Consider the following 13171-nt stretch of genomic DNA (forward strand, 5'->3'; position numbering starts at 1 on the left):
CCCGACTAGGTAATTGCGGAAGTGTAATACGGGATGTAAGGAACACCTCTTATATCAACCACATTGTTATAATGAAAATTTAACAAACTAATTTATATCATGTTAAATTGTTTTGTGCTTTGTTTACAAACTAAGTGAAATACACATAAGTGGTTCTCCTAACCGTGTATTCTTTAATAGTATACTTGCGTCTATCTATACAGTATCAGTCTAATCCTTAGCACAAAGCACATAAGCATATTATTCCAACTTCGACTCACCTGAAAAACATGTTAAAAAGGGTCAACTAGAAAGAGTTGGTGAGTTTCATAAGAATGTATGAGATCAGTATGTGCAATCGTAGTATTTAGTATGTATGTATGTATGTATGTATGTATGTGTGTGTGTATGTATGTATGTATGTATGTATGTATGCATGTATGTATGTATGCATGTATGTATGTATGCATGTATGTATGCATGTATGTATGTATGCATGTATGTATGTATGTATGTATGTATGTATGTATGTATGTATGTATGTATGTATACGATGTAATTATACTAAGCCACAGGTGAATCATTGACATATTATACCGCGTGGAATCCACTGCCCCCTCATTACCCGTGGCCTTAACAACCACATGCCACAAAGGTACTATGTCAAACACCACATAGCATGTTACAACAAGTTCGTATGGTCATGTGCAATTGTAAAACTTGTTCGGCATACCTAACCGGCCTTGTCAATTGGGTTTGTCAAACCAATAGTACTATTCACATGCTATGGGCTCGTAGTTAATCACTTGTGTGGGGGGACTTTCAAGTGTTATTACTTAGACAATTCACATCATATCAAGTTTCCAGATAAATAGCCATATATAAACATCCTTTCCACCCCAAATGTTCGTAAAACAGTTTAAAAAGTAGGGTCATGAAACTCACCTTATAGTAGTATCGAACAAGTAACACGTGCAGTATATACTAGACTTCGATCATAACTCGTTTCTTATAATCGGTATCGTGTTATTAATAATAGTACAGTCTTTAAACTAAATCGGGCCATATATCCTGTCATGGTATGGCTGTTACGCCCAGAACATATAAGTAGTCTTAGATTGTGACGCCGTACGATATGAAATGTTTAAAACTAGTATTGGCTCTATTTCACCGTTTTCCGTGTCTGGCCAAGTTGGTCATTTACGCGTTTTGGAAATAGGTAAGACCACACAAACTTATGTAAACATGTTTATTGATAAAATGATTCTATTTATAAAAGAAAATTAGAGTTTCAGTTTCTGGATTGGTCGCAGGGTTTGATTCCGATTTCTTACGTGTTTGATTGTACAAAATGCGTACAATTCACTCGAATTGTTCGGAAATCTCGTAAAAAGTTCGTTTTTATCAAATTCATTCAAAACAATGATGTTTGACTACTTTTGACGTTTTGATATACCAGTCTGTTTGTTAAACATAACGATGCCGGTTTTATCAAAGCATATATAAATTAATTCTTAAAATTATTATGACTCTTTATATCAAAATAGAACAATTATGAGACTTTTATTCTAACAAATTAAAATATGTAGAATTTTATAAAAATAGTTTCAGAAAATTTACACTTACTTATTTACCAATAAAAATTCATTTTATGTGTTATAATTAACTGATAAATCACCCGTTTATAACAAACAATTCCCGAAAAATCGAATAAATTTTTTGAATGGTCAAGATATCATATAATAACCCCTGTAAAATTTCCATAACTTGACTCTCTGGCTAAAATCCCTTTTTGTGCACAATTTGGTTGCTAAAACTTGATTAAACAAAGATGATCGAACCATACATTGGCTTCTCCGTGTTAGCGCACTATTGTCTAATGCTTGATCTTATGGGCTAAATATGTCATATTGTACATTATAGGGGCTTAAAATGTCAATACTAGAAACTTGTTAAGAAGCGTATAAGTCTTAGTAACGTATAAGACATATATGAAGCGTATAAGTCCTATACGCTAACAGGCGTATACGGTTCACAGGGAAATTGTATAAATAGGTCTATCATGTTATATTTTGTAATAGTTTTTTTGGAGAATTCTCATTAGTTTGTACTATCAATGTTATATAAATATAATGATGATTATGAATAAATATGTGATCAATTCCTTTATTATATGTTTCCGCCATATGATTTAGTACAGTAAACACAAAGTTATCGATCCGTATCATATCGTTCTACATGTATATGATGATGTTTATGATCCCGAATCAGGTCTTGCAAGTGGTATCAGAGCATTTGGTTTGTGTTTGCTACTGATTTGAACACATTTACTTGAAGTTTTGAAGTTTACAAATTCAAAGTCATACCCGATCACTATTTCTTCAATTACTCACCCATTTTATGGTCAAAAATCAAATTCCTTTGGTGATTATGCTTGTTTATACTTGCTAATCATTTCTCCATGAGTGGATTCATTCGGTTCAAGCTAAAAATCAAGTTTCAAATCATGAAGTTTGGACAGTTCGTTCAAAGTATAAGTTTATCTTAGATCCATATAAGTTCCTTAAGCCACGTATAAGCTGGTTACTCGTATATGTGCTTTTTACCTTAAAAGATGCTTCTCAACATAAAGTTATACAATGTTTAAGGTGTTTACGTATAATTTTGGGTTACACGGTGTATCAGACTTCCCGTACAAGTGGGCTTGTTATACGCTGATCAAAGAGAGTTATCCGACGTATAAGTGTATACTCTGATACTTATACGCTATCTTAAACATATACGTTGAGTTTGTTGTTTGTCTTGATTGTTGTGCAACGATGGAAGATTTGAATACTTTTGTGACACACCCGTCACCTGTACTTCAGAATATCAATTTGGAATGAAATGGGAACGTCTAACAAGCCAACGGAGTTGCTAAGAATGGAAGACTATCTAAGTTCGGCTGATAAATTCGAGACCTATGTTCAAGTTGTGAATTATGAGGCATAGGAAGTGGTTGAGGTTGAGTACACTATTCAACGAAATGAGAATGATACAAGTTATCGGTTATCCCAAATACCTGAAGGAGAGAAGCAAAGATTTCTTAAGGAAAAGAAGATGATGAATCGTTTTCAACAAGCCATTAAGTCTGAGATTTTTCAAAGCCTACAACACAATGGCTCGTCTCACTCAATCTGGGAAGCTTTATTGGACAATGATAGAGGGAATCCAGATATGAGAAAGTCCAAGATTGCACTTTTAAGGAAGGAATTTGATATTTTCAGTATGGTTAAAGGTGAATCAATGGCATAATTGATTGAGAGGTACTGTCACTTGGTGAATGAATTGAAGTGTTTAACCATTGATAAGAAAGAGTATGAGTACATTGACAAACTTGCTGATTCTCTATCTGATGAATGGGCGACTTTCATTATTATTCTACAATCAAACCCGATTAACTATGCAAGATTGACTCTAGCTTGATTCATTGAAAAGTTGGAAGTACAGGAGCTTGAAGTTCGCAAGAAGCAAAACATGAAGAGTAATACTGTAACTCAAGAAATCAGGTTATATTTCAATTCATCACAATCTGTGGTAGCTCCTAGCCCAAAGATTAAAAACTGCTTTTGTCACAAATAGTAGTTTTGGTGGTAGTTCTCAATCAACTCAACCATCTAACATGCCACATTACGCAAGCACCTATTTTGGAACTAACTTTGCTCATGATCAATCTCCAAAGCCCAAAAGTCAATCATCTGATGTTGTTCAATGCAACATAGCTGTTAATATCAAGAAACAAAATGGAGTGACTGTCAAAAATGATCAAGAATATATGGCTTGTCTGGGATCAGTTCTAGGGTCGTTTGAATGTTTGATTGCTGGGCGTATTGGTAATTACAACATGACAACAAGGGATTATGATCAGATTGATCCTGACGAAATGGATATGATAGATATTCATTGGTGTATGGCGATTGTTGTTCGTAGAGCACAAAGATTCAGAGAAATTACTGTTAAGAACTGCCTTAATGGGACGACTTCAAAACTCGGATTTGACAGGTCAAAGGTTCGATGTTTTCGATGCAAGGAAAAATATCACTTCAAAAGGGAATGTACTAATCCAGAAGTAGGAGATGCTAGTCCAAACCTTTTGGTAGGGACTACAATTGGCAAGCCATTTGATCATCAAAGAAGAATGAAAGAAGAATGAATCATCGTCATCAAAAGCGTGTCATGTACAAATAGATGAGGGTTTCAACTGGAGCAAATGTTGCTGAGGTGATTGATGAGAAAGCTTGAGAACAGGTATGTGTAGATGAGAAAGATGTGGAAACTGAAGATATTGTTGCTGATCTGGCTAATGCTGACAAGACTATGTGTGATAATCAACAAGATAACAACATTGAGGAGATTATAAGTGATCTTGAGGGGACATAATCCCCTAAGAGTTTTGATTTGATTCATAATGAAATTTTTAAATCATTTTTGCCACATGATGTGTTTGGAAGTTTTGCAGGTTGATTAAATGGCGAGGAAGTGCTTCATGGAAAGATTGACTTTGGAATTGATGATGAAGAAGATGAGATTGTGGCAACTGATGAAGTTCATGTAGCTTCAAGGATTGAAGAAATGAGTGATGAAACTGTGCCAACTGAAGGAGTTCCAGCGACAATTGATGAAGTAAGTATTTAAGATGTTCAAGAAGAGTCTATTCATCATGCTTGCATGGCTAGGCATGTAACTTTTTCTACTCAAAAACATGTTTGTGAGTCGTGTGTTGATAAGGATTTTATAATTGATTCGTGTAAAACCCACTACAATAATGTTTTTCTTGATTATAAGAGTATTAAAGAAGTTTATGACAAGCTTCAAAAATGTGAGAAAAGCTTGTGGGTGAAAATCCTACAAGATTAGAAAACAATTTCTATGCTAACACACACAGTTAAAGATAAACAAATTGCTATTAGTAAACATGTTGATGAGAAAGCGGAACTTAAAAAGGAACATCAATTGATTAAAATTGAAGGTGAAAGAGTTGACACTAAACTTGAAAGCTATTCCTCCTCATCATATGTCCTTGATCACATTTTCCCAAAGCAATCTGTTGATAGCTAAAAGAACAAAAAGAATGATCCGAAGTATCATGACGTACCACCACCTATTTGGAGCTCTTATGTTCCAAAAGAACCTGAAGGGTTTTCAAGGCATGAATGTGGTGAATGGTTCACCATATCATGATATTTCATCAACTCTTTGTGATGAGCAACATGCTAAGTCTTTCAACAGCTTTAAATGTGAGAGTGAAGTGGGTAAGAAAGTTGTTGAATATATGTATTCTGAGATAAAATCTAAAACTCAAACAAGTGATAAATCTGGTAATCAAAATGTTTAAACGATATCAGAAACCAAACATGTACTAAAACCGGTAATTAAAACTCTAAGTTTGCTAAAACCGGGTTTTACTACAAAAGAAAATGTATTGGGTTCAAAGTGGGAAATAAAGAGTCTGTAAAACCGAACGTTGGTTTTCAAAAGATTGTTTTTGTTAACGGTGAGACCTCTGAGGAAGAGAAAGAGGCCATCTTTAGAAATCAATCTAATGATGAGTTTTATAGACTTAAGACCGAGACAAATATGGAAGAGATTTATGTTCATCTTGTTAACAAGTTTGTTGATAGGAGGAAATGTTTCTGTTGTAATGAGGAATGACATTTGTTTTATACATGTCCTAAACGATTCCCTCGTTCCCAAGAAAGAAAACATGTGGTGAACAAAAAACCACATGTGAAAGTTCTATTTGTGATATCTACATCTCCACCTATAAAGATTTTAAAAAGGGGTGTGGATAAGGAACTTGTCAAAAAGGTTTATGAGATAAGTGAGTCTTAAAAAGTTAATAAAGGTGATGGTTTTTATAATAAGATAAGTTCTGTTGGGCAGAACTGGGTGGTTATGGGTAAAATTTAAGGTAAACCTGTTAATTCAACCACTGAGACCGAAGTTGAGTTTTCTAAAATTGAGAAAGACAAAGGACTTGTGCATTTAAGATCTGAGCCTTCTAATTCTATTTCGTTTGAATCATGCTCATAGGTTGAATCATTGACTGATTATGAGGATGATAGTTTTGATGATTGTTTCTATGAGAAATTGAAACAAAAGCAAGACCAAGAAGGCTTGGGTTTCCTTGTTTCACTGATCGCATACTTTTGTAGGGGCTTTCAAGATCCAATGGCTCGCGTTGGATTATAGATAGCGGAGCCTCTCGACGCATGAATGGAACTCTTCATTTGCTAAAGAATGTTAAATCTATTTGAGGAGGATATGTGGGGTTTGTGGGAAATCAAAGAGGAAAAACTGTTGGTGAGGGTACATTATCGAAAGGGAAGGTGATGTTCAAGAATGTGAACTACATCACTGGGCTGGAGAATAATATGATGAGTATCTCTCAAATATGTGATAAAGGCTTTTCAGCTCACTTTAAAAGTCAAGATTGTTTAATTTTGAAGTTTTGATTCAAGATACCAGATGAATGGGTATTGATGAAAGCACCAAGGGAGAATGATCTTTATGTTCATAATATGAGTGTTGCATCATCGAATCAAGGCACTATTCAGTGATTTATCGCCAAGGCATAAGAAAAGGAATATGTGTAACGGCATCGACGAATGGGTCACATCAACGTTCGCAAAATGAACTATCTTGTTTATAACCAACTGATTTCAGGGGTAAACGTCAAGGGTTTTTATTTGAGTACAGATTTCTTGAGTTGTAAGAAGGGTAAACAGAAGAAGAAGTCTCATCCGAAAAAGTCTCTCAACTCAATCAACATAACTTTCGAGAGGTTACACATGTATTTGTTTGGTCCCTTGAATGTCAAAAGTATCACTGGGAACTTTATTGTTTGGTGGTCACTAATGATTATTCACACTTCTCGTGGGTGATGTTTCTTTAGTCGAAAGATGAGACCTTCGACAACTTGATGATCTTACTCAAGAAGCTTGAGATGTTATACTACCAATCCGAAGGATCAGAAGCGACAATGGTACGGAGTTCAGGAACAACCGAATGCTTCAATACTGTAACGAGCGTGGCATTCTTCATGAATTCTGTGCTTCTTATTCTTCAGTATAGAATGGAGTTGCTGAACGAAAGAACAAGACTTTGATTAAGACAGCTAAGGCTATGTTGGCTAATTCGAAACTACATGATAGCTTTTGGTCAGAAGCAGTTGCCTCGGCTTATTACACTCTTAACCGCGTTCTAACAGTAAAGAAGTTTGGCAAAACTTGTTTTGAGCTGTTTAATTGACGAAAGCCGAACTTGAAGTGGCTTGAGCCGTTTGGATCACAATGTACTGTTCTTGATCCTAATGGTAAATTTGGTGCTAATTTTATGGAGGGATTTTTTTGGTTATGCTAGTCCTTTACAACGTGTATTCTTACCTAGCATCAACCGGATTGTGCAGGTACAGCATGTTGACTGTTAAAGGTATGCTACTCCTATTCAATGAAAGGGTGATTCATGGATGTTTGACTAAGACAGCTTGTGGAGTTGTCTCTCATTTCTTGAAGAGGAAATCGCTGATGAAATGGCCCCTCTTTTATTTTAACAATATTTGAGTGAAGGGTTTCACGAAGAAATATAGCATAAGATATTCCAATCTTTAATGATAATGTGGCACCTGATGTTGATGAACCTGTTGATGATACGCCGGCTACAACTTCCTTTGATGATGATGGTGAAGGTCACGATGATGTGATTGAGTCCTTGGTTAAACCGACACCTAATTCTGATGAAGCGATTCCTAATGAAATTGTTAGTGAAGAGAATGTCACTAATCTTCCAACTGATGTGGTGGTTCCCAATGAAGTTATGCCTCGAACATTATCATATCATCCGAAAGAAAATATTATCGGTGATCTTAATACTGGAGTACGAACTTGAAGTCAAATCGACCAAAGTATCAGTTGTTACTATACTTAAGTTTCTACTCATCAAAACCGGTTCTCGTTCAAATGTTTTATTTCACAAATTGCACCGAAGACATATAAACAAGAGTTGACAGAAGAAACTTGGGTCAACGCAATGCAAGAAAAATTGTTAGAATTTGAAAAGCTTGGTGTATGGAAACTTGTTGATCTACCTGATGACAAACGATGCATCAATACAAAGTGGGTTTTCAAGTGTAAAAGGGACAAAAATGAAATTATTGTCAGAAACAAAGCTCGATTGGTGGTTCTTGGTTTCATTCAAAGGGAAGGAATCGATAACAACAAAGTCTATGCTCTCGTTTCTAGACGTGAAACAATCAGGATTTTCTTAGCTTTTGCATCTTGGAAAGGATTCAAGGTTTATTAGTTAGATGTGAAGTCTGCTTTCCTTAAAGGAAAATTGGGTGAAGAAGTCTATATGGGATAACCATCGGGTTTCGTCGATCCTATTCTCAAAGACAAGGTGTACCTGCTCGACAAAGCTCTTTACGGATTACATCAAGCCCCGAAATCTTGGTATGAAACATGTCTCAACACCTGTTAGACACACTACGTGAATATCGCCTTTTAGCCACACATGTGGTCTGGGCGATTTTCCACACTTCGGCTTAAATGTGTGGCTAAAAGATCTTTGACCATGTTTGAAAACCTTCAAGAATGTTTTGGCCACACATGTTATTCTTCATGTGACCATTCTATACATACTCAGGTACTTTTCGCAACACTTTGAAAAAAACTGTGACAAAAGCTAGCCACATTATAAAAACGTGTGGCGAAATGTGACCTACAGTCATAGTTTGTTTGATCTTTGATACATGTGACAAAAAACACATGAATTAGCCAAAACTGTGACATTTAACTAGCCACATGTTTTAATAGTGTGGCCAAATGTGACGAACATCTACTGTATTGATAAAAGATGTGTCTAAAAGGTAAAAGATATAGCCACTTATATTACGTTGTGTTACCTAATGTCACATTTGTTAGCCACAATTTTAATAATGTGGCGAAATATGATGAACAACCATTGTATTAATTAGTAATGTGGCTAAAACGCTTAAAATATATGGCCACTTATATGAGGTTGTGTGACCAAGGAATAGTTTACTTTTAATTTTCCTATGTTTTTTATTTTCACGGATACACTTATTATGTGTGGCTATAAGTGATAAATGGTCACACTTAAATATTTTTAAGTGTAATGTAATTAATGGCCACTTATACGAGGTTTTGTGACCAAAGAGTATCTTAGTTTTATTTTTTCTAAGTTTTTTATTGTCACATATACATTTATTATGTGTGGCTATAAGTGATAAATGGTCACAATAAAATATTTTTTAAGTGTCCAAACGTAATTAATGGCCACACGTTGATTTGACGAGTGGCTACGTCATCATTGTCTTTCCAGTTTCTTGTGCCGCCAATTTCAAATTGTCAGCGAGATGTACCGCCGGGGTCCGATGGTGTTTAAATACCAGTCACAATCCACAATCACAATCACAATCTAAATCACAATCAAAATCCAACAAATCACAATCACAATCCACAATCACCTTCTTCCGATTAATTTCCGAAAAATGGCTTCAACATGGATCGTACGTTAACCGGGTACTCAAGCCCCCATCTACTACGACCCCATCTTCTTCACCATTGTTTTCCACTTTTCATCCGGCGCTGTCCGGAAGAATCAAAGGGTGAGGTTCGGGGACTATGTCCACCCTCAAACCTTCACGTACCAACAACTTAGCCGAATGGTTAGGTTTCTTGGGTACACGACTGCTGATTATTTCAGCTTTGTGATGGAAGTCCCGGGAATTGAGGTGGCATGCATTGATTTGAACTCCGTGGAGGACTTCAAGGTTGTGTCCCTTTATGGGGCATTCCATACTCAGGTGAACCTTCGCCTCCAAAGGCTTAAGGACTCCACCTACACATCGGACGACATGTGGGAGAGGATCATGCACTCTTGGACTCCAGAAGCTGAGGATCCGATGGATGTAGATTCGGATATGGAATCTGATGCTAGGATTTAATTTGTTGTGATTAGTTTTTCTATATTAATGTAATGTAATTATTATATTTTGGTATTAACTGTAAATGCTATTATTGTATTTTAGTTTAAGCGTATTTATAGCGTATTGGATGTAGTTTTTTTAATTAACTTTAAAATAGATGTTAGTGTGAGTGAATAACAAAATAGACCTAAAATTTAATTTTTTGTAGTGGAGACAGTAATTTAATGTAGTTAAGTTGATTTGTAGCCTATCTAATAAGATATAGTTTATTTAAAACGTACTACTAGCGTGATATATATTTCCAAGATATATTAGCTTGTGAGCGTTTCCAAAGCGTGTGGAAACCATTTTGACAGGTAGTATGCAGTTATACACTCAACAACCAACTATAAAACAATAGAGACTTTAATGACTTCAATAAAACTGGTGACTGAAATTTATTACGCTTTTATATATGTTATGTGAATTCCAAACTTGGCCAAGCAGAAAAAAATCTAAGGTTTCCACAGATCTTAAATTTCCCAAAGATCTTAGATTTTGATAAAATCCCTTCCAAAACTCAATGCCATCACCAAATCTTAAATTAGGATACTGGTGATGGCATTGAGTTTGGAAGGGGTTTTCCAAAACTGAATTTTATTTGTTCAAAGGCTTCTTCAAAATCTGGAGGGTACATTTTTGGTATGTAGGTTAGTGAAAAGAAGGGCATAATGGTCTTTTTCATAAAATGAGTTGATAATTTTATTGCGAGAAACCAGCAGTTGAAAAATATGTTGAAACATAACCAAATAGAGGTTGTGCAAGAAACAAAACCATCATACGAGAAATGATGACTGTCACCGATGGCCGGTTTGGGCGGTTTCGTGATTTCCAACCAAACCATTAACACCCTAGACACATGATGCATTTTTGGGCTTTCTTTATATTAATGTAACTTTGATATAGCACGAGTCGGTTATGAGTGTAATGACTTTATTGATCTTACTATGATACACTACAAGTCAATTGTGACTTTTTTCGATGTAACATGATGTATGTTTGAACTTGACACCAATTGACCAAAATAGCCAGAAGATGAAATGAATTCAACAAACCGGCTTGTATAAGTTGTAATAGTATTAAAAACTATTGGCGCATTATGCTAGTAGTTCATTTGTCTCGAGTCTATTGTGTCTGTAATCGTTACTTTGCTTGTTATGTTTTGATGAGCTTGTTAGTTTGGTTACTTGGTTTTAGCGAACTTGTGGTTTGGTGAAGTTAGGGACAACTTCGCCTAAGATGTTAGGCGATGTTATCGTGGGTTATATAAACCTAACTTACGCCATTTTCAAGCAAGGGTTTTTAGCAGATCCGTTTTGTGAGACGTTGATAGACTTGTTTGGTGTTTTGGCTTTTTATATCGAATAACAAGTAATCCTTTGTCTTTACGTGTTGCGTGTTCTTTGCGTATCTCTCGTGTAAACACTCGTATCGTATACGTAGGGGATTCCTCACCCTCGTGTTACGAGATACTCCTGTATAGATGTGGTCCGGAACCTACAATTGGTACTTGTTTGGTGTTTTGGCTCTTTACATCGAATAACAGGTAATCCTTTGTCTTTACGTGTTACGTGTTCTTTACGTATCTCTCGTGTAAACAATCGTATCGTATACGTAGGGAATTCCGCACCCTCGTGTTACGAGATACTCCTGTGTAGATCCGGATGGGAACCTAAAATTGGTATCAGAGCATTTGCGCGTGATTGTGTGGTTCGGGATTATCACACGAGTGTAAAAATTGTTCCGCTAGACTTTTTGCGGAAGCGTTTCACGTAAAACACCGTTCGTTTAGTACATTCCTACACCATATTAATTCTATTTCGTTTGAATCATGCTCATCGGTTGAATCATTGACTGATTATGAGGATGATAGTTTTAATGATTGTTTTTATGAGAAATTGAAACAAAGCAAGACCAAGATGTCACACCCGGCCCTAAACGGCGGAAACAGCCGGGTGCGCGCGAGTGGGAATTGATAATCAAGCACGGGTCATTGCAAACATTCAAATAAATTTTCCATTGCGCATGAAATGTCTAGTACAAAATACATTACATTGTTTAGAATTACATATAAAAACATCCACATATGAAAAACGTTGAAGATTTCCGCGCCATATCCCCTTACACGGCGGGAACAACCACGCGTGTGGAAGGGATAGAACTAAAATCTTCCAAAAACCATTTTTATAGATGTTCTGCGTGAAGTGCTCTATGTGTGACTCCTTGCGCTACTAATTATCACCTGAAAGACACGTAAAAACATTTGAATCAGTATAAACTGAGTGAGTTCACAAGTTTTGGTGACTTGATAAATCGTATTGCATCATATCCTTGATAAAACCATATTGAAACATATTTCTGATAACATCATTAAAACATATGCTTGATAAAGCCGTCCCGCGGGTTACGCGCGGACATTTCTGAAAACCGTGCTCGTCCATGCAAAGTGGCGCTGCCACTACGAGCGAAAATAATACCGTCCCGCGGGTTACGCGCGGACGTTGTGCTCGGAAAACTAGGCGCTCGTCCATGCAAAGAGGTGCGACCCCTACGAGCGGGCTTTACAACCAGTAGTACTACCCCATGACCATACTAGGCACTCGTCTATGCAAAGAGGTGCGACCCCTACGAGCGGGTTGATCAAACACAGTAGTCCCTACCCTTAGAGTTCCATTGACGAAGTGATCACTTTCTTGTTCTTGCGCACTCACATTGAAAACCAAGATAAACACCATGAACAGATAATCGTTTGCATTGCTTGTAAATTTACCATGATAAAACATAATTTAAACACGTGACCCTCACCCCGAAAAACAGTTTAAAAACAGTGAAAATAGGGGCTGTGAGACTCACCTGTGATTCTTGTTAAGTGATGGTTTAGAGAGAGATTAAACGAGATTCGGGTTTCCTGATGTTAGCCTCGAAATTGGAAGTCTAGTGATGGAAACGGAACTGGAAACGGATGCTCGGGAGATGGTTAGTGCAGAATTACAGGTTTAAGAGAGGAGTTTGAAGTGTGTTTGTGTGATATTTTTATTCAAGAATTGATACTTATTTATAGGCAAATTCAAGGGAACACAATCCCTTGATTTAGGGGATTGAAATCTTATTTATATTGGGTGTAATGATGACAAGGTATGGGGTTTATTATTATTTATTTTAGGG

This window comes from Bidens hawaiensis, unplaced genomic scaffold, assembly GCF_021521415.1.
Source record: "Bidens hawaiensis isolate Kalapana, Puna unplaced genomic scaffold, B.hawaiensis_p1.1 tig00000536_1, whole genome shotgun sequence".
Classification (NCBI taxonomy): domain Eukaryota; kingdom Viridiplantae; phylum Streptophyta; class Magnoliopsida; order Asterales; family Asteraceae; genus Bidens; species Bidens hawaiensis.